General features: G+C 43.2%; 1 protein-coding gene across 1 annotated transcript in view; it reads right to left on the reverse strand.

Annotated features, from left to right (window-relative positions):
• LOC107117549 (runt-related transcription factor 1-like) overlaps nt 1-23,252 on the reverse strand; it is a 119,643-nt gene that overhangs the window by 86,100 nt on the left and 10,291 nt on the right.

Below are 23,252 nucleotides of genomic sequence, written 5' to 3' on the forward strand. Positions count from 1 at the left end.
AACCTGTTCGTGGACCCATAGAATTGGACCCCCTGGTCCAATGTTCTTCAAACTTGTTTGGTATCTTGGGAAGAGGCCCCAGCAGCTACCCTGCGAGTTCGGAGCCTCTCCCAAGGCAACCTGTTCGTGGACCCATAGAATTGGACCCCCTGGTCCAATGTTCTTCAAACTTGTTTGGTATCTTGGGAAGAGGCCCCAGCAGCTACCCTGCGAGTTCGGAGCCTCTCCCACAAACACCCTCCCCTCCAGCCCCCAGAATATACCCTATGTTTTCCCGTTGACCTCAATGGCCCATAGGATATAATTGGGCCAAAAATGACATTCAGCTGGCCCTTTTTCAGGCCCGGCATTCTAGCGGGAAGCCTGAAAAAGGAGGGGGGCGGCGGTTCTGCAGGCCATTTTTCAGGCCCGGTGCTCCGGCCCAGAGTCTGAAAAAGGCGGGAAGGGCAGCTCAGCAGTCCCCCCCCCCGTGGTTGCAGCCGCCATTGAAAGCAGCGGCGGCAGCGGCAATAACTTTTTAAAGAGCCCCTAAGGACATCTGGGGGAGCCAGAATGACCTCTCACGTGAGAGGTGGAATTTGCCCCTACGAGTCCAAGGCCACCACCCCGGGGCTCAGGGAGGCAAGAGAACGTTTTGCCCCTCCCCTCCCCTGCGTGGGCGTCACAGCTGCCTCCGAGAACAGTGACAGAGGCCATAACTTTTAAAAGAGCCCCTCCCGAGAGCTGGGGGAGCCAGTATGGCCTCTTGCGTGTGATGTGTGAGGGGCTCAGGGAGGCAACGCCTCTCGGACATCACACGTGAGAGGTGGAATTTGCCCCTACGAGTCCAAGGCCACCACCCCGAGGCTCAGGGAGGCAAGGGAATGTTTCGGGGGGGGCCACGTGCGCGTCGCAGGCCACGGAGAACAGCAACAGTGGCCATAACTTTTTAAAGAGCCCCTCCCAAGTGCTGGGGGGAGCCAGAATGGCCTCTTGCGTGTGATGTGTGAGGGGCTCAGGGAGGCAACGCCTCTCGGACATCACACGTGAGAGGTGGAATTTGTCCCTATGAGTCCAAGGCCACCACCCCGGCTCATGGAGGCAAGGGAATGTTTTGCCCCTCCCCTCCCTCCGTGCAGCGTCGCAGCTGCCACGGAGAACAGCAATGGCAGCCATAACTTTTTAAAGAGCTCCGAAGGAGAGCTGGGGGAGCCAGAATGGCCTTTCGCATGAGAGGTGGAATTTGCCCCTACAAGTCCAAGGCCACCACCCTGGGGCTCAGGGAGGCGGGGGAACGTTTTGCCCCCCCCCCACGTGTCCCAACTGATGGCTGGTGGGAGCCGAGGGCGGGGTTTATGTGCCCACTCCCTGGGCTCCTGACTGGCGGAGCAGTGCTCCGGTGCGCTCCGGCAGGAACCGAGGCCTGGTTACTCCTACACTTGTAGGGTTGCAAAATCTCCAGAGTATCAGTCCTTCAGAAACAAGTGGTAGAGAGGGGTACGAACTGAAACAATACGGTTCAGTTTGTGGTGGAACCACAAACTAAACCAAAAAGGCCACATACAAACTGAACAGGTTTATTTATTTATTTATTATATTCATACCCCTCCCATCCTGCGAACAGGCTCATGAAGTTCATGATGCAGCAGAGCAGGGGCCCCAGCATGCTAGAGACTCCAACTCACAGAGGATCTTCAGTTGACTCTTCTCTACCTGCTCACCAAGTTTGGTGGTGATTGGACTTTGGGGGTCCGAATTACAGCCCCCCAAAGAAGGTTCCACCAGGAAAGTGCTTTGGGGAAAATGTCAGGTGCAGCTTCAGCAGTGTATAGAATGGATTCTGTGTAAGCTAGAGGCATCAAACTGTCAGCAGAATTCCCCCTGATGTTCCTCTACATGTTCTCCAAGTTATGTGCAGATTAGACTTGGGGGGTCAAATTCACAGCCCCCCCAAAAAAAAGTGCCCCAGGAAAGTGTTTTTGGGGAAATGTTGGACACAGCTTCAGGAGTATAGAATGAACCCTGTGCAAGCTAGAGGCATCAATCTCACCTCCCGAGTGGACCTCCCTGGGATGCTCACCTACATGGCTTCAAAGTTATGTGCAGATTGAACTTGAGGGGAGTCTGAGTTATGGCCCCCCAAAGTAGGTGTCCCCACAGAAAGTGCTTTTGGAGAAATGTGTATAGAACAGACCCTGTGCAAGCTAGAGGCATCAGACTCACAATGGACCTCCCCAGGATGCTCCCCAGGATGGCCAACCCCTCCCCCCCCGGCCAAAGAGCCATCCACACTGTTGTGAGTGGCTGCATCCCTGGGGTCTGTTCACCATGAACAAGATGATAGCTGGGAATGGCCCTCTCTCCTGGCCTGCCTGCTGAGCCCAGAAGCCACCTGCACTGTTGCTTCATGCACCGGTTTGTGCCCATTTCTAAGAAGGGGGGAGCCTGGCTCCAAAAAGCTGTCACCTGCAAAACCACATGAGATGACACAGAGCTGTCTAGTGGGGACAGAAGATAGCACCTGTCTGACCAAGGGAAGATCTTCACCGTGTCTGGTGCTTCCAGGTAAAGCCTTGAGGACTGGGATAGTGGTGATGAGTGAAAATAGCTTCTCCTGTTCATTCACATCCTAACAGTTTATTATTTCCCCTGGGGATCCTGAGAGGAATATGAAAACCCTGCAATTCCAGGTCAAACACTGAGATTTAGTAAGGTTAGTCAGATTCTTCTAAACAGGAGGTTGTCAGTGCTGGACAAGATCTACTTTGACCCCTTCTAGATCTGCGTACCTTAACTGTATCTGGAAGCAAATGCCAACCAGAGCCCTTTTCAGTCACAGTTAAGATCATTATGTGAGCTGTGCTTATCCACATAGTTGGAACAGATGATAAAGTATGGTTCCCTTTTCTTTGTAGGCTGCTTTTGTAAGATAAGAGCATCACATGTCTCACCTCCCATTAATTTTGATTGTCCTAACCCTGGACCAATCATAAAAACAAGAGTTTCATCATCAAACTTCTATTCATATTTGGTCTCTCTCATATAGGAAGGCTTAATGCGGATCTGTTTTTAAATCCTCTACTCTAGTGCATCCAAAATACCTAAAGACATAGGAAACCTGATCCTACATGTTTATTCAGTTGCCAAGTCAGTGTGCATCATATCACATCCATAGTAATGTAGAAGATTCAAGAAATGAAACACAGGTCATGTTTTGTTCTCTGTCTTGGGAGTCTGGAGCAGGGAAAGGACTCCTCATGATCAAAATCCAGGAAGCAACTGGGACCAAGGGCTGATTTGGTGCTCAGCACCTGGATTGCATCCAAGGCAGGGCTGGAACCTCTGCCAGAGAGCTGGATCAGAAAGCTTGCTGATCAGGAGCTGCTCTAGTTGAAGAAGTTTAATTGGCAAGGATCCTACACAGGATGAAGACTGCTCTAGGAAAAAGCAGCCCTTCAGTTTATGTGTCCTTTTGGGGGCTGGGGGCTGATCCTGGGAGGACCTGTGAATGCTTTGTGGTATGACCATGGGCCACAAGATAGGTGCTTCTTTTGGGGGCAAGGCCTTCATTTCCAGGAGTCTTGGCATACATGAAGCTGCCTTGTACCAAGTCAGACTTTTGGTGTATCGAGGTCAGTACTGTCTACTCTGATTGGCAGTGGGTCTTCAGGGTCTCAAGTGGAGACCTTTCACATCACCAGCACATAATCATTTTAACAGAAGATGCCAGGGATTGAACCCAGGACCATCTGCAAGCTCCACCACTGAACCACAGCAGTTTCCTTTCATGGCAGTAAGGAGGAGAGCCTAGGGGGCTGCTGGTTTAGAGTCTGGCCCAGTGTGACCAATGGACATCTGATCCAGGGGCTGAAATTTAATCTGAAACTTTTGATGAAGTGACTGTATGAATAGCTCCTTTGCTGAGGTCTCTGCCTTCAGCATCTGCAATACTATCAATGCTCAGACAAGACAAGACATGATGATTATTATTTTTGCATTACTTCATTGCTTAAGATATTTGGAGGTTATGGAACAAACTGACTGGATGTATCTATGTACCATATAATAGTATTTGCCTGTTTAAGTGACCAAGGTACCCTATAGTCACATTGGATCAACAAACTTCACCTCTGGTATATTTGTTTCACTGTTGTTTCCTCAGCTCCCATGACAATGCAGAGGTTTCAAAACCAGAGAGGCGGAAGGAGATGCCCTTTTTCACTGAGTGTGCAAGACTGAAAGGATTACAAGGCTATAACAGTAAATCACCCCAAGATGGCAACAGAACCATGGGTATTCTCTGTCACTGACATTCAGCCTTTCACTTGCTCTTTAATTATGTAATCAAATCTGAGATGGGTAGTGAGACAGACAAGAAACAATTATCTTACAAGAACAGTATAAGTCGTATACCATGGCCTGCAGTGTCTGCAAGACAGAGGAATTCCGCCAAGCCTGTGGTTGAGGACAGCAATGGGTTTTTAACATCGAGCCTGGCCTCCTTTAGCTCTTCACCCCTCCAAGGGGTAGGACATGTACAGTCTGGACACCATCTGAAATAGTTGATTGTATTGCTACTGATACTTTAATTTTAACTTGTTTCATTGTATCTATCACAATGCTATGATGTATTTATTGAATGTTGTAAACCACCCTGAGCCCTATTTGGGGGATGGCGGTCTAGAAATCCAATAAATAAATAAATATTAAAGCACCCACATAGTATATGTGACATGAGATTATGAATGATATTCAAAACTAGAACACAAAATGTCACAATAAACAAACTTCTTAAGAATACCTTCTTTGACTGAAACACTCTCATTTTTAGGAAGAAGTTAACTTAAAAATAAAGTGAACTCTTCATGGCAGAATGAAACTGCTTTTAACCAGAAGCAGAGCTACTTCTGTACTGCAACAACTATAATATTTGTAAATTCTGAGGTGGAGCCACATTAACCCATAGGAAACATGCCACACTATTGGGTGCCCTATACCTCAAGAGCACAATGGTAGTACAAAAGGACTATATAGCTTCATTGTTAACTGTCTAATGTCTATTGTGAAAATATTATTGAGGAGTGGAAGGTAGGGGCATGATTCAGACATATTTGCGTGATATTAATGTTTAAACAAAGAAAATTGAAAGGTTAACTGACAGAGGAGTTACTGTTTCCATGACAAGAAGCTAAATGCCAGTTACTTCCTGCTTGCTGTCAGGACTGCCTGCCTCTGGAACTTAGGGCACTGACATGGTTTCACTTTAGACATTGTGCTTATACTCTCAGCTTGGAAGGGTTTGCCCAGTGTGTGGTCTTTAGTTCAAAACAATCCTCCAAAATGCAACATGTAAATGTCTGCTTTATTTGTTCAAAGTATCTTTAAAGAAAAAAGCAGCTTGGGTGAGGGTCGAACTAGATTTTTTATTTCTAGCTCATGGACTGATTTAATGTCTGGACATAGTTTTCTCCTTATTTGTGCTTCTTGGTGAGCTACAGCCCTCTTTTCTTTAATTTGTTGAATAAAGAACATAACCTGGGGCAGCCCCCCCCAAAAAAACCCAACTAGGTGTATTTTTAAAAAATGGTCATAAGACAGCAACTCTACACAAAATATGGCACTGTCACAGTAAGTGGCAAGGCATTCTGAATAGACTCAAACAGCAACATCTCTCTGGGTGTGTCTTTGGCCCTTTCCGCACACACTGCTCATTGCAGCTTACTCTGGAGAATTCCAACAGTCAAGCCTTAAACGTTGACTTTGGATTATCGTTTGTTCACCTCTGCACCCCCCTATTTATCTATGTATGCATTCTGCATCTACAAGTCAAACCCACATTTATTGCTTAATTAAGGTATATCCGTGAACTGTGGGAGCAGTGTCAAATGGTTTTATTTTTAATTTACTGGATTGTCCTACCGCAGCAGTGCAGTAGCCTCCAGCAAGCACCTCCCTCCTGCCTCCCTGTTTCATTCACATACACAAACCCTGAGTCACATGTATGATTTCTCTCTCTCTCTCTCTCTCTCACACACACACACACACACACATGGACGCTTCCTGATTTCGATGGCACTTGCTTCCCAGGGTTGAGACTGGCAACCTTTCTTCATTCTTTTAAATGCTATCTGCCTGTGCTTTTCAGTCTCTCTAGCCCACTGGGGTCTCTGCATGCTCCTTACCAAGTGCACCCCCTGGCTCTGGAGCTCCTTGCTGTGGTGATGCCCACAGTGGCCCTTCCTTCCCCCTATGAACCTCTCCCCACCTTACTCTTTCCAAGATTTCAGCAACCCTCCAGGTGATTTTTAAAAAGTCTCTCAGGTTTTCACACCCAAACTTTAGCATGGGGGGAGAAGAGAGAAGAAAGTCTTTGCAGACGTGAAGAGGCAAAGAAATTTGAGTCTGGTCCTTTCACAGCTTGAGTTGGGGGTGGGGGAGAAGTTGACCCAAAACTTAAACAACATGATGCTGCTTCCTTTTCCTTCTCTCCCTCCCCCTGACCTCAGAGCTGCTTGTTAATCCTGGGGGAGGGCGAGAGGAGATGGAAAGAAGAAATGGGAATCTTTGACTGGGCAAACTCAGGAGATCCAACAAAGGCCGTCTGCACCCAGCTGTCAAAAACAAACACACACGCCCAAACACAGACCGAAGGAAATTTATTATGGAACGAGCAATTCCAAAGCCGCTCCTGGGTGTGCGCAAGCCAGCCAGCACCTCTCTCTCCTACCCACAGCACCTCCCCACCCTGGCCGGTTCCTTCTTCACCCAGAGGCTGCACACACAATCTCCTGCTGCTTCTCCCTTGCCTTATCAGCCCAAGGCATCCAGGCACCACTGGAGAGAGGAGGAGGAGAAGAGGGGAGAGGGAGGCAGGAATGGAAGCAGCTTGAACACAGAGAGAAAGGAATGACCTCAATGTGGGCAGAGGAGAGGCCTCCGAGGAGCGAGAAAGGGGGGGGTGGAATCCAAGGGAACATGTCTGCTTTTGAGTTAGCTTTGGCATGGAAATGAGGGGAGGGGGAAAACTTGCAGCAAAAGCAGTCTCACAAAGCCTGGATGAACAATGAAGGGAAAGTAAACTGAGCACTTAAAGGAGAAGAAACAATGCAGACAGGAAAGAAAACCTGGATGCATGAGCATGTTAAAAGTGATGGGAATGCAGAACAATGAAGAAAAGCCAGCTGAAATGCACATGGAAAGTGAGGCAAAACACGAGTGCAGAAAGGGCCTCTCTCACATAAGAGCAACATTTCTCTCTGTGTCTCTCTCACACATACATGACATTTGAAAATACTTTTCCTTATGAATAAAACTGCAAGCAGTCTTAAAACACATTAAAATTTGGTTGTGGTGCCATGGATTAGATACAATGACTCTGTAGACTGCTGAATTAGATTGGCCCTTGGCCTTACATATCACAATAGTTATGTACAGCTGATTTCAAAAGGGCTGAATCATTTGCTGAGAAGCTCATGTGATCTACTTTACCATAGTGCCATTTTTAGTTTAAACTGTAAGGGAGCCAAAATACTAATTATTTCATCATAATAGCCTTATTTTTAACTGCAGGTCATTGCTTGCTCTTCGCATGATATTTATTTTTCCCAGGAGGATAAGTTCTAAAAGATGACTTCCGCAAGCAAGCACACAAAATATGGATCAAAAGTAAAAACAAAACCTAAATTTAAAACAGCCAACATTGCTTTTGCCAACTATGCAAGCAAGAGAATCCATGAGCTAACCAGATAGCCCTAAACAGAAGTGTGCTAAGATGAGAGTTGCTTTTAGTGATGGCACCAAGTATGAAAACAGTCCAGAGACAGCACACTAAGTCATCCTCATAAGCCTCACTTAAAATAAAACGTGCAAGCACAGCTCTGTGCAACCAAAAAAACAAGTAGATTTATTGTTATTGGAATTAGGCCTGTGGCTCAGCATTTGGCACGCCAGCTGTTTACCACCATAATGCTCACAGAGACAGGAAGCTCTAAAAAAAAAATCACTTTCCCAAAACTGTTGCCTGATTAAGATTCTCACTGATGAAATCAGCAGTTTTGAGATGACAGCAAAATGTGCCTTTCCAAAAGAGTTCATGCAGTATGAACACTGTAAAAGATCTTGATCGTAAGTTGCACTAATGCCCTTTTTGTTCCAACTTTTGCAACAACAACAAAAGAACACACTCAACAGCTTTGAAATACTGGATGGTAAAACAAAACAACAAAAAAGAAACTAATATGAGTGTCAACAATTAACTCTTTGCCACTGTTGGTGGCATCCATGAAGGTGTTTTGCTATACAAGCACAGAAAATAAAGGCAAAGGCAAATGAAGGACTTCCAATGTATTACGTTAAAATGAGCTACTGTCACACATTGCACTACAAATTTGTGTGTAAATGCATATGTAGATTGTTTTAGCAAAAAGGTGAAATCAAGTGAAATCAAATCACTCTCCCATTCTTTCTCTCTTGTTGATTCATTTTTATTCTGCAGATCTAATTGAAGTAACAGAATGTTTGTGGGCTGGCAGAGGGAGCATAGTTGGCCCCACACAAACCACATGATGTTTTCAATTCAAATATCCTCACTGAACTGTGTCATATAGCCTCAAGACAATCAGCAATTCATACAAAAAAAGTTGGCATTGCTTTGAGGGTGTCTACAGCTCTAACAATCTAAGAATCTGCTGATGCTGTGTAGAAAGATGACCAACCTCTAATACCACTGATTCTTTTTATTTATATTGTTTTCCTCTAAAGAGTGGCTTGTCAAATTAGTGGGTAAAAAACCCACCAGAAGTAAACAAAACACACAGTGATTCTAACTCCCATCCCTTTTTGCCATAAACTTGTAGATTACAATTTTGTTCTATCACAGTTCCATATGAGGTACTTTCCAGTGCTGCTTTGTGTCAGGGCTGCTGTGTCTTCAGCCTGGCCCATGATAGGTAATTTTTTTGTTAGAGTAATTTGTAAAAAAATATTGTAGCTGTATTTTATCAATCATTTGTTGTTTCCTTGGCTTAGTGAGTAGCTTTGAGAGCAAAAACTGGTAAACACATGTCTTCAGCAATAAATAAATAAATAAAATAAAAACCTTTCTTCATTAGTCCTGCTTGTAATGTATTCATAGCTGCCATGAGTACATTAGGATGTGTGTGAAACATCCCATTAGGAAGCTATGTTAAGCTTCGTCTTGGACAGGGGATTCAAGTCCGAGACTAACGACCCAATCACATTCAAGCAAGCTGCAAGCGGGAACGTTTGTGATTGGTCCTTATGCGCTCAACCTGATAGGTTGATTTGTGTATAGTAGGAGTGGCTACATTAGCCGGGAATGTTTAAATACCGAGCAGTTTCAATGGACAAACTGTTCGGGCTATCAGATGTTGTACCGTGTCGAAGAAGTGAACAAAGAGCTGAATAAACTTGAGTCTTTTGCTGAATCACTCTCCGACTCATTGTTAAGCGCCGGACTTAACAATTGGCGACGAAGGTGGGATTCTAGTGCGGGTAGGCAGCCCCGCTAACCCAGACCCACGACGGACAACGCAGAGCAGCAGCTCGCCGTGGCCAGTCAGCAACGGGCACCACCAAATCCGGTGGACTTAACACTGCTCTCTGGCAAGAAAGGTGGCACAGGCTGTATTTCTACTAGTCATGAACTCCTAAGTGCTCAGCCACCTTGCTAGATAATAGTTCATGCCCTCAGGCCTTCAAATGCTGTGGCATATTGGTTGTGCATCTGCCAACACTTTACCTCTAAGGTGTACACTTTAGAAAGGATCTGCAAGTCTTGCCAGCTCTTTGAGTACTGTGTGTGAAACAGCAGTTGTGTTTATATATTGTACAAGGTGTCCATTCTTCTTTTTGCCGTATCTTTGATTTTCAGTATCAAACTAACACTGATAGAAACCATGTACAAAGATGCAGAATAACTGGATAACTATGTGACTGAAGCACAGCAGAGTTGCTTTATGGCATTCACAATTACCATTGTGATTGACCGTCCTTGTTGAAACTTCTCAACATCTAAGAGCAGACAGACAGAGAAGGGGCCTTTTCCTAGTTCTTCCCAAGGGTTGCTAGCCCTGGGTTGGGAAATTATTGGAGATTTAGGAGTGGAGCCTGGCAATGGCCACATTTGGAGAGGGGAGGAAGCTCAGGAGGGTTGTCATGCCATAGAGTCCACAATCTGAACTGCCATTTTCTCTAGGAGAACTGATCCCTGTAGTCTGGAGATGATGTAATTCCAGAATAACTCCAGGCCCCACCTAGGGGTGGCAACCCTAATTCCTACGGTGACAGTGGATTGCTCCTAAAAGGTCTGTCCCACAGTTAAACTTGGCAGCCATCAATAATTTGTTCCATTACATATTTATTATTATTATTATTATTATGGAGGGTAAGATAATTTGAATATATTTTTGGGTATATACGGAGAATGATGTTGCTGGATCAGGCCATAAACCCACCCAGCCACACATTCTCTTTCCAGTAACACCATCCTGAGCATAGTAAGACTCTTCACAGTCCATTGTAACCCTGCTTATAATGATACTGCAGGTCACAATCAGATGCTGTTGAAAAGCTAGCAATCTCTGCCTTCTGAACATGGAGGAATAATATACAGTGCCGTCCTAAGCAGAGTTTCTACCATCGAAGTCCATTGACGTCAATGGCACTGTTAATTATCTTGGCTAATTATATTAAGCATTATAGACCTAGTCTTTTAAAATTTATCTAATCACTATATAAGCTCTCTCAGGCCATAATCTTAGGGCCTCTTCATCAGCATCCTTTGTAGAATGTTCCACTGACTTCAGTGGGCACAGGCTATGGCTAGTATCAGGATGCATCCTTGGCATGCTGGGGATAGCAAGCAAAACTGGGAAGCCATTGGATTGAAAATATAACAAACAATAGATGATCAGAAGCAATTTGATAATTGGCTGTTTTCAATTGGATTTTGTCTGCTTAGAGTCCACTGCATATTGTGATAATGTCCTATGCATATAGGACATTATCAATTGTCCTATGCATATTGTGATAATGTTTACAATCATTAACACTTCATAAACGTACAAACATGAACAGTGGCATTAATCTCTAATCATAATAGAATGTTTTTGACTAAGTTCAGAAATACATATGGGAAGCAGAAATCAAGCAAAAAGAGCTTGGGTACAATAGAAAAGAAATAGAGGGGGAGTGATGCATGATACACCTTGGACCTGTGTCCTGAAAGTAGCCCCAAGATCCATGTAATCTGATTCTAAATGTGTCTTTCCATGTGCTGGAGTAGCTGCTTCAGTTGTTTTATACTACTCTTCAAGAAGCACCACATTGGAATAACTGCAAAACCCACAGCAGTATCTACTACCACAAAAGCAATACAAAGACTATCCACTGAGGTCACTTCAATTAAGAGTCCCAGAACAGGGCTGAGGGCACACCTATGACATTATTCTTTCATAAATTCATGGTCAACACCTGACCAGAAACTGGTTAGCAGAATAGAGAAACCAAGCCATAAAATTCTCTTGCATTAAGTTAAATCTGTTTAGATGTTAAAAAGCCCTGTCTGCTTTGTAAACCCGGCATTTCTCTGGTTCAAGCTGAACCCCAAACAATTGCTCCCAGGTTTATTTGAAGAAAAGAAGAAGTGAATGGATTTATACCCCACCCTTCACTCAGAGCGGCTTACAAACTCCTTTCCCTTCCCCTCTCCACAACAGACACCCTGTGAGGTAGGTGGGGCTGAGAGAGCTCTGACAGAAACTGCTCTTTCAAGAACAGCTCTGACAGAACTATGGCTTGCCCAAGGTCATCCAGCAGCGGCAAGTGGAGGGGTGGGGAATCAAACCCAGTTCTCCCAGATTAGAGTCTTTACAGTTAACCACTACAACAAACTGTAAGGAATACATGAAAATCCATGGGCTTTTTAAACCTTTTATTGTATTGTTGCTGCAAACATTCTATAAAGGCAAAATGGCCACAGCCAATTGGCCTCTTGAGGAGCTATTTCAGGATTAGTAAAACCAAAAAAGAAGAGAAAAACAGAATACTGCACAAGAAAAGTAACCAAAAACGTTGAAACAAAGAAAAAGAAATTAAAATATAACTGTGTGCATGGTGCAAATGTACAAAACATCCTATATATATAATTCCTTAACGTATTGGCCATTTCCAGCTCTTCCTGGCTGTGCAGTGTGCTCCATCAGCCACTGGCCCATCAACTGCCACTCAAGAGTACTCATGTGCCATTGGCTGGGTGCTGGGTCTGCGGCTCTCCCCTGCCCACTGCCAGCCTGGACACTCTTCCCTCACAGAATAAACTGCCAAACGGCTGTCTCTCCTGATGAAGACACTTCTCCTTCTTGGCTCCTGTGGGACTAACTTTTCCCCCAGTGGCTGTTGCTAGGCAACCATGCTTGGTTCTGTCAGTAAAAGGCAAAGGCAGGAGATGCTTTCCAGGCCTTTGTGGAGAACTCATTGGGGCCAGTCCTGACTAGGGTTGCCAGCTCCAGGTTGGGAAATTCCTAGATATTCTGTGGTAGAGTCTACGGAAGCCAAAGTTTGGGGAGGGGAGAGGCCTCAGCTGAATAGAATGCCATATGATAGAGCCCACCCTCCAAAGCACTTATTTTCTCCGGGGGGGGGGAGAGATCTGTTGTCTGGAGTTCAGTTGTGATATCCAGTGATCTTCAGACTTCACCTGGAGGTTGGCTACCCTAGGCGTAGCAGTTAGCGCTTCAGAGCAATATCAAACACATTTCAGTAATAAGCCTTCCTCAGTTTGAATTATACCATTGAGGAAGGCTCATTTCCGAAATGAGTTTGGTATTGGTTTTTTCATATGAAGACATTATGTACCTTTTAATATTGTCTTTATATCAGGATTAGGTACTTATATGCTGTTTTTGTAAAAGATATTCTAGCACTCACAATTGTATTATTAAATTAAATATTATATTTTGTACATTTGCAGTACATGCACAGTTATTTTTTACTTGCTATTTCAGGATGTACATTAGTTCTTTAATACCACAATCAATTATTTCATAGCATTTGAGGGCATGTATGTCATACCTGTGAAGGCTATGCTATTAGACAATAACCAACATTAACTGAGAGTGATGACTTGTATAAAACATCTAAAAGCCCTTGAAAATTCAAAACTAGCCAACCCAGTTATGAACCATGGCCTCAGTACAGAAATACTCTCATCCAATGAGGAACTGTATACAAGAATAAAGTCTTGGAGAAGGCATACGCAGAGTCTCTGGATAGTTCAAAAGTATAAATTTCTGTTCACATCATGCACCCTTCATGTCTTCGTCATTGTACTCACAGGCAGTGCCAAGCTACAGATGCAGAAGGTATTTGCTCTTTTCTGACTGGGTTGTAGCAGTCACTGTAGTGTGCACTGCTGATTTGCTTGGGTAGAGTGACCAACAGTGCAATCCTATGCGGAGTTACTGCAGTCTAAGCCCATTGAAATGAATGGTCTTAGACTGGAGTACCTCCATTTTCCATCACTCAGTTATGCATAACTGAGGTTTTATGAATTTCATGATGTTCCATAAATGATGAAACAAATTGTTTTAGGTTACTACAATGTTTTTAATGGGCTATGTTTTTGGTTTCTGTCTATTGTGGTGCAGAAAAAATATTGTTCTTTTAAAACAGCTTTCTATTTTAATAGATCCCTTCTCCTTTCTATATATAGATATGCTGAGTTCACTTCTATTTTACTTTTTATTGAAGACAAACCTAAGGTCTTCCAGCTATGTGGACTTTGGCTGTTAGGGTCTCACAGGTAACTATGGGCTAGTGGCTGTGCCATCACTGATAACAAATAATGCCCCTAGTCTCCTTTGCCATTTTATATATTTTTAAAAGGTTTTTTAAAGAAACGGAACATTCTCCCTGTATCATTGACACACCAGAGGATTTGTGAGGGAAATGGTGGGAAAAACCTTTAAGGTAACTCCCTTTTCCTTGTTACAATGTCCCACTAATCATGACTCTTTTCCTTCAAAAAAATAGTTCGTGAGTGTGTGCTCTATATCTTCAGCATTAAAGATTAGAACATATTCCCCTGATAGTATTTTTTTATACACCAGCACCCAGTCTATTGCCTCTGCAACAGGTTTATACCCCCAATCCATTTCTGATATTGCGTTATTAGCACTGGATCAAAACTACAACTAGTGTAGCGGATTAAAAACCATGGGAGAGCTTTGTCACTTAAAGAGTCCCTGAAAGAAACCATAACCCTGGATTAATTTCAACAGGATTTAAGAGTATATAACAAATCACACAACAACCAACTCATACCCAGCCCTGCCCTGCATCTTTTGGGTAATATTTTCAACATTATTAGATAATTAGACCAGGTATTAAACTAAACAATGCTAAAAAGTGCACAAAGCATTTCAATATCAAGAAATTCAAAGCTTTTGGAATTTTTATTTGTCATAAATTCTTTATTTATAGCATCTCTTTAGATTAGAGAAAATTATTTGAAAATGGCCACTTAGTGGCATCCTCATGGATGATCGCAAAACTGTGTAAAACTTGTTACAGAAATTGTTGATTCCCCCCCCCTCCACACACACAAAATTTTGGAAGCTAACAGCAATTACCATCATAGAAATATTGAACTTGGTCATTCAGTTTGCATCAGAATTTCTTCTGCTCAGTAATGTAAATAATGTACCATTAACATGCTAAGAATAAATATGCTCAACACCACTAGAATGACTTATGTCAAATACTGGAAGTTATCCACCTAACTAAATGAAAATGATTAGGCAATTCGTGGGAAATATTTACTTTGGTAAAGAGAAACTGCTTATTAGAAGTCTAAGAAATACAAGAAAGGCAAGTGGAATTTCATCAGCTTTGATTAACTATATATTTAATAATTTTTCTATATCAAACTCTAAAACTTGGTTAAACTGTATTTCAGACCTTAAGCACTCAGAGTATGATTGCTAGCAACAATCTGCCTTAGTTCTTTATAAGTTTAACAAGTGGAGACCTGTAAGAAACTTGCAGGATGGTTATCCCATTCCTCACACCTTTGTTTCCTCCCCTCTCCCCCTGCCCCTCTCACACTCTGCCTTCTGCCCCCTTTCTTACTCTCTCTTACTTCCTCTCTCTTTCTGCCCCCATCATCATTCTCTGTTTTTCTGTCTCCCCACCTCATCACTCTTTCTCTCTTTCTGCCCCCACCCCATCACTCTCTCTTTCTGCCCCCATCACATTCCCAGCCTCCTGCCTGCTTCCCCCCCCCACAGCAGCAGCAGTGGTGGTGGTGCTCCCAGCCACCCACCTGCTTCCTCCCCCCCCCAGGAGCAGTGGCAGCACTCAGGGAATCACAACAGATCTCCCCCAGAGCCTTAGAACTGCCAGCTTCAGGCTAGGAAATTCCTGGAGATTTGGGGGTGGAGCCTTGGGACAGTGAGGCTTGGGGAGGGAAGCAGCCTCAGCAGGATATAATGCCATAGACTCCACCCTCCAAAGCAGCCATTTTATCCCGGGGAACTGATCTCTGTCATCTGGACAACAGTTGTAATTCTGGGTGACCTCCAGCCCTCATCTGGAGGCTGGCAATGGTAGTTCTCATGGAGGAAATTGCTGGTTTGGAGGTAGAGTCTATGGCATTATACTGGTCTGAAGTTCCTCCCCTCCTCAAACCCCACCCTCCCCAGGCTCCACCCCTCAAATGTCCAGGAATTTCCCAACCTGGAGTTGGCAGCCCTATTTCCTTTCCACCCTAGAGCCAACCTACCTTTATCTGCCTCGCTGTCTTCAGCTTTCCATCTCCACTCCCCTCCCCCCACAGCCTCTGCCTAGGAAAAATATAGTATTTCTCCACAGTAGGGACCAAAACAGCTTACAGTATTATCTCCTCCTTTTTATCTGCACAACAACCCTGTGAGGTTGGTTAGGCTGAAAGTATGTGACTGGTCCAAAATCACCCAGTCAGCTTCAACTGAAAGATGGGGATCTGAACCTGCGTCTTCCAGACCCAAATCTGAAGCACTGTTACATCACATTGGTTTTCATAGGGTGGCTACTGATGAACAGTATCTTTTTCCTTCCTTTGCCATTCACTGCTTTGGCTACACCAATTGCTTTTTTTGCCATCATGTCACAGCTGAATTATGGTGACCCCAAGGTTTTCAAGGCAAGAGATGAACAGAGGTGCTATGTCATTGTCTGCCTCTGTATGGCAACCCTGGACTTCCTTGGTGGTCTCTTGTCCAACTACTACCCAGAACACACCCTGCTTAGTTTCTGAGATCTGATGAGATCGGGCTAGCCTGGGATAACTAGGTCAGGGCAACTGATTCTGTATCACATGAATAGCTGGAAGAGGAAATGGGTTAAGCAACTATTTGTTGGCTCCTAGCAGCAGTTTTGTTGCAGTGTTTATAAAAGTTCACAGAGATTATACATTTGCAAACGCTGGAACAAGTGTATTGAAACACAGTAGGTGCTTCAAAATGGCACCCATATACTGGACATGGACTTACAGGTGAGAAAGGCCATGAATCATAATAATCAGCATGATGCTTACTAGTGATCTTTAAATCTCTTGTACTGTTCTGCTATATAATCCCTTTCAGTGGGGCCTCATTATTTTGATTTTTACAGAATGAAAACTAAAGCTCATATAATAGGGATTCTACTGTATATCTTGTTCAGTGCAGGTCTATTTATGAAAATTGGTTTGATTTAGACTTTAAAAAAATCCCTTAACAGTTGACAATGCCACGAAGCAAGCAAGTACATTGTGGTCAATAAAGCATTTTCTATCAGAAATGGCTATGTTGCTTGCATTTTTCAATGTAACAGGTTAGGTTTTTCACAATGCTTTTTATTTCAACATGAATTATAGCAGTGCACTGGTAAGAAAACTGTGGCTTGAGGGGGAAAAGGTAGGGAAAAATTAGGTCCAAAAAACAAACTTTTCATCAGTTAATCAGGTAGAATTATTAAAGTTTTCAAGCCTTAAAAAGAAGAGAGAAAGAAAGCTGAAATCCTAAACACACTTGCTGAGAGGCAAGTTCTATTAAAATTAATGTAGTCTAGTTCCAAGTAAATGTTTAGGGCCAGTCAGGGCTGGCCCGTCATAGACAATTTTTAGGCAGTGGCCTAGAGCAGCCCCTTAAGAGGGGGCGCCCCCTGGCCTGCTGGCCTGCCCCTCCTGAATCGTCCTGCAAGACACGCCACGCCACACCACACCGCGGGGTAAGTCAGTCCAAACCTCTGAAGAGTGGCAACAATCCTGCCCTTCCCCAGCCGGTGACTGGGGGCCATCAGTGTGCGCCCCCTTTCGCCCGCCCTTTGCCTCTTTCACCCCCCCTTACTCTGATTAGCAAACCAAGCATCGCGGAACTTTTAAGCTTCCTCCTGCCGCTGCTGCTGCAAGAAGCACTCCTTGGTGCCTGTTTACTTGGAAGGAGCAAGCCCCGCTGATGTCAATGGGACTGGCTCCAAAGGTGAAGCAGCATGCCTGGGATATTGCAGCAGGTCGGATTTTTATTTGGGGCAGTGGTCACAGATTGCAGCCTGCCTTGGAGAGGGGCCCATGGGGCCTGGGATCCCTGACAAGCTGCGCTCTCTGGAGCAGAAAAGAGCCTGGGAAAGACACACACACCCCCAGCAAAGCAAGTTGGTGGCTGGGAGTTTGGCCTGTTTCGCTAGCGACAGAGTGCCCAGGGAAGCGAAGGGGGACTTACTTCTGAGCATGTCTCCATAAAGACTCAGGCTGAAATGATCCCCCCCCCCCATTCGACCTTTCTAAGCAAAGCTCTCATTCATTTGTGTGGCCTTTTTCAGACTAGGATTCAGAGGGTGAAGAGGTTGGCTTCCTCCTATTCTAAACATAAGTTTAAAGAAATCGAGAGGAACTCCAATCCATGGGGCTTTTCCCCTTGAAGGGCACAGATTCTAGACCAGGATGCAATCGAGAAGTTTCATCAGAATCCATGGGAAGGAAGGAACTCTTTTGAATACATATATTTAGGATTAGGGGACTAAAGATCAGGTTGGATTTTGCTCTGCTGGTCACTAACTTGGCCTTCTGTTAGGGATCATTTAAAAATATTTTTTAGTACTAACACTGCAAAGACACTGGGATTGTGGGCTTTTGGACCCCTAAGGGGTTCTTCCTAAAATGCATTTATGTTTGAAAATTGGTGGGCGAACTGGGGAGGGGGGCACAAGAAGGTAGCCTTGCCTAGTGTGGAAAAAAACCTGGAGCCGGCCCTGGGGCCAGTGGTGCCAGAAGTACAAAGTAGGAAGGCAGGTTTTACCAGTAATAGTCTGAAAAAGGTAAAAATTGCATTACCTCCCTATTCCACAGCAAAACTGTATTGTTGGAAAATCTAGTGAAATCCATAATGTACAGATGACATCTTTGTTACTGGTGATCTATTCCCATCTGGAGAACATCAGTTTCAAAAGTACAGTAACAATTCAGGGCTATTTTTGGGCAGGAACACACAGGAACAGAGTTACGGCTGGCTCCTGAGTTGGCCACGCCCAGCAGAAACTCATTAGCATAATAGGCCACACCCAACTGCAGAAACTCATTAGGACTGGCTACATTAGGGGTGTTATGTCTTGGTAAGAGCTTGAGTTACCATAGCTCATTATGCGGATTGTAGTCACTGACCAATGGTGTGTATTCTGGAGGGAATGGTTTTGATTGGACGTAATGTATCGCTTGTGATTGGCTATTGTGATTGGTTATTGTGAAACATTGTAGGTGTGGCTATGTCAGCCAGAATTGTATATAAGTTGCTGTTTTGCCTATGGAAGTCGTCTAGCTGGTCTAGCACCTACGAGGCTGAGCCTTCATGCTGTTATCACTGAATAAAGCTGAAATCACTTGTTGAACTGTTCCTCCGAGTTAAGTGGCATACTTAACAAGGGGTGTGTGGCCTAACATGCAAAGGAGTTCCTGCTACAAAAAAAGGCCCTGGGTTTTGACAACAAACAAGGTAAACAGAATAACAGGCAAAAGGTGGGTGTGGCTGCATAACCACACTTCTGGTAACATGTGAGTGCAGCCTAATGTGTTAATGAGCTGTGCTGTCAGGGGTGTGGCCCAATATGCTAATGAGTTCCTGCTGTTGTGTGTGGCCTATTATGCTAATGAGTTCCTGCTAGGCTTTTTCCACAAAAAGAGCCCTGAACATCAAATGTTTCTAAACTTGGAGAAGAAGGGAAAAGTACAAAACAAAACACAAAAACTATAAACCTGCATCCAACATGCCAAGAGTCATTAACTTCAGAAGGGCTGAGTACACTTCAGAGTGTGCAGGATGGCAGCCTAATACAAGCCAATAACTGGGCAAAGGAAGCACAACAGGGTTATCCAGGCATATGGTGCTGGTTGAATGGTTGAAATAATGGGGATTCTGTTATACCTAACAGTAAAATCCCAACTGCAAAAAAACCCCTTTACTGACTTATACATAGAGCTAGGCAAATAATACTTCTGTGAGAGGTGGATGTGACTTGTCACTGCTTAAATCTGTTTTAGACAACTCCATGCAGGGCAAAGCCAAAATCACTCACCTTTTCCACTGAACAGTTTCTGCAATAATAATTTTTGGCCCTCCTTGGCAATATGTTTATTATTTTAAATTGCCTTCATATGCCCTCAGTGACATCATTGTATAGCCAGATCTGATGACATCACCACCTTCATTTATATGATCCCTGATTGGGTATGATCATTCATGAGACTAATCCACAAAGAACAACAATTTTGATGAACAGGACTGGAAAACAAACTCAATATTTATAGTCCAGATATTTTTGAGGAAAAACTTCCACTCTGCTGAAATCACAAGTTTTACCTGACAATCAGAAATAAAGAATACCTGGCACTGCCCTGGTTCCACAGAAGTTACTTGAGGTAATTTCAATTGCAAACTGTATGCACAGGCCAAACTATCAATTGTCCTTTGTATCACCTTTTGCATATTGCTTATTCATAATACTGCTTCTGAGAAGCAAGTAGCTTCCTATGCACTGAAATATTACACAAAACTAACAGAAGTTATTTTTCCTGTACTCATTTCATGACCTTTGACGCAGCCACCTTAGTCCTCACGCTTTAAGCCAATGCAATAAAAGAATACCAGAAACCATGCACTCTAATGCAAACAGCCCACACCTTTAGGAAACAGTTCAGGTTTGTATGAATAAACAAAAGCATATATTAGTCATTCCCTCAAAATCAGTATTGCCCATGGAGATCAAACCTTCAGACTTCAGCAGTTAGCATATAATGTCCCCAAGATCATTTCAATCATTAAACTTATATTGAAAAGTACATCCAGTCTTTATTTGTATGTCTACTTTGGTACAGAAAATATCAGTGCTATATGGAATTCACAAAATAAATTACTGATTTTCTTCTCAGGAGCTTCTGTTCTTCCAGTTCTCACCTTAAGAACTGTGCAGCAGACTCTGACTTCTGGCTTTACTTGCAGTGCCAGCTACCAAAGTGCAGGCCTGCTTTTATTAGCTTCTCAAGCACTTTGCCAGCTCTACGTTTAAATCTTCAAAATGTTTTCTAAACACTCTGAATCATAATGAGAATTCCATTTACTGAAAAGGTGCAGCCTTCCATATAACAAGTGAACATGTTTAATGACTGATTCTTTTATACATTACAGCATCACTCATGTTTTCGGTAAATGGATATAATTTTCTCTCCTTTACCCTATTATTATCATTCGTTAGCATCACCAAGCTACAATTCCAACTGCAGGTATTTTTCTCTCAGCAATTATCTTCTGTACAGAAGCAACTCAGCCAGGTTTAAAAGCCATCAAGTTCAGGGTATCAGGCTAAAAAAGTAGCAAAAGCATGTTAGAAAAAAACTGTCTACCAAAGTGAGCTTCCTTGAAAAATCAAATAAAGCCTGCTATGCACAAATCAAAGCACCAATCCCAATTCTGATAAAATCACTACATTAGTAAGGAGCAAGAGTCAGACAGCTATGTAATCTTCCAGAATGATATTTATAGCTGGGAGTCCGTCAGTACACAGCACATTCTCCATGTCTGCAGTCTCAGCCTTCCTAAAGGAAGGGCTCATGTGGACGTGGGACCAATTCATATACTCGGCCATGACAGCATATGCCCCAATTGTAGAGATAGGTGTGGATGACCACCACCACACATGTAAAATAATTTGAAATTTGGGGGACCCACAAATAACTACAAATACAATTTATAAGACACTTCTCCTTTAAAGTTTTACTAAATCAAAGCTAGCATAGACCATAATGCAAGTAAAGGATCTCCAGAATGTTATGTTACGGCATACATGAGTGGTAGAGTAGGGGGTGAATCTGCTTCTCTACTATACTGAAGGAATAGCAAGCCAAGGGAGCATGTGGACAGGCCCTGAACATGCACAGTATGCAGTCAGTGATATTGCTAGCAGCAACATTTCCCCCAGCTACGACAGTCATGTGAACTGTTACTGTCCATATTCACAATTATCAACACATTAACTTGAGTACATAACAACAAACTATACTGCAAAGAAGTGACTAAGGCATCCAAAGCACAAACTAGGGTTTGCACTCTTTCTTCCATGACAGGATATCGAATCAGGATCAAACAAGAATTTGGAGTGCAAGAATGGAGAGAAGAGAACAAACCATAATTTATTATTTTAATGTAATGATAATTTATGGATTGCCACAAGAGTGCATAAGTGCATCAGAGTCATGCAAAATGAGAGGAGACAGAGTAAGGGAGTGGCCTGGCCTAGCCTAATCTTATAAAATCTCATAAACTAAGTACGGTTGTCCCTGGTTAGTATTTGGATGGGAGACTACCTAGGAAGTCCAGGGCTGCTACGCAGAGGCAGGCAATAGTAAACCACCACTGAACATCTCCTCTCTTGAAAATCCTACAGGGTCACCATAAGTCAGCTGTGACATGATGGAACTTTCCACCAAGGGACTGCATAAGCTTAAAGAGTGGCCCCACCAAATTCATTCAAATAATGACACTCCATGATTTGGTGATATATGTGATCCATCTCGTTATGTCAGACACCTTTTGATGCACTAATGGGTACAGCTGAGATTAATTCTGTAGAAGAACAAATGTAATGGGTTTAGATACAGCATGCGTCAAATATTAAGTTTAGGGCCAGTGGTGCCAGAAGTACAAAGTAGGAAGGCAGGTTTTACCAGTAATAGTTTGAAAAGGGTAAGAATTGCATTACCTCCCTATTCCACAGCAAAACTGTGTTGGTGGGAAATCTAGTGAAATCCATAATGTGCATCCAATAAAACAATGCAATAGAGTTTGGATTGCAAAAATCTTGAGATAAGCAGAAATTTGAAAGAGAGCTGAAACAACTTTACCAGTAGCATGAGAATTTTAGCAGGTACAGGACCTTCCATTACTGCAGAATAAATGATGGAGCAGTTGTTCAAATTCTGCCTTTGTCACAGGTATTAAAGATCCTCCATCTTTTATCAAATAGGGTAATCTAACTTGTAGCTCCATTAACAGATATTTTCTGCCATTGGAAGGATGCTTCCACCATCTGAGGAAAAGGGGAAACTTCTGCCAATTCCCCATCTCCTTGCACACCATCACATTGCCCAGTATTGTTTCTGGGGAATCCCCTGAACCCTGGAATTTGCAGGACATAAAATGCTACGGCAGAAGGGGTGGGTGGGAAAGTACTCATCTTCAAGCTATTTTCATGGTTCTTGTTGAGTACAAGCCACAAAATATAAAACGTGATCACAGTACTAAGATACATTTGGAAAAATTATTCACTGGAATCAATGGCTATTATTCCCAAGTAAACATATCTAATATGAGCATGCCAGTTTGTTATTCTCTGCAGCCCAGCTGAAGTTACAATAGCAAAAACAAATATACTTGTAATTTTTGTAAAAACTCAAAATTCTTAAACAATGCATCTATTAAGGGCAACCTAATAAAGTTCTCCCTATAGGTGCTCGTGAATGCTGACATGGTATTAGCAACATACAACAGTTTTGTTTGCTGTTTTAATAAGCAGCCTTTATGCTTTTGTTGGAGGCCTTAAAATGTTCATAATTTCATTCATTAGCACCCCTCTCCACAGTGAGAGAGTCACGAATAACAAACATGAAATACTTTTCAAACTATAATGAAGACAATTTTACTTGAAAAAGTAAATCTTTATAATCAGGTTAATTTTGAAACTCTCTCTCT

Source organism: Gekko japonicus, unplaced genomic scaffold (genome assembly GCF_001447785.1).
Source record: "Gekko japonicus isolate JY-2015 unplaced genomic scaffold, Gekko_japonicus_V1.1 scaffold1465, whole genome shotgun sequence".
Taxonomy (NCBI): Eukaryota; Metazoa; Chordata; class Lepidosauria; order Squamata; family Gekkonidae; genus Gekko; species Gekko japonicus.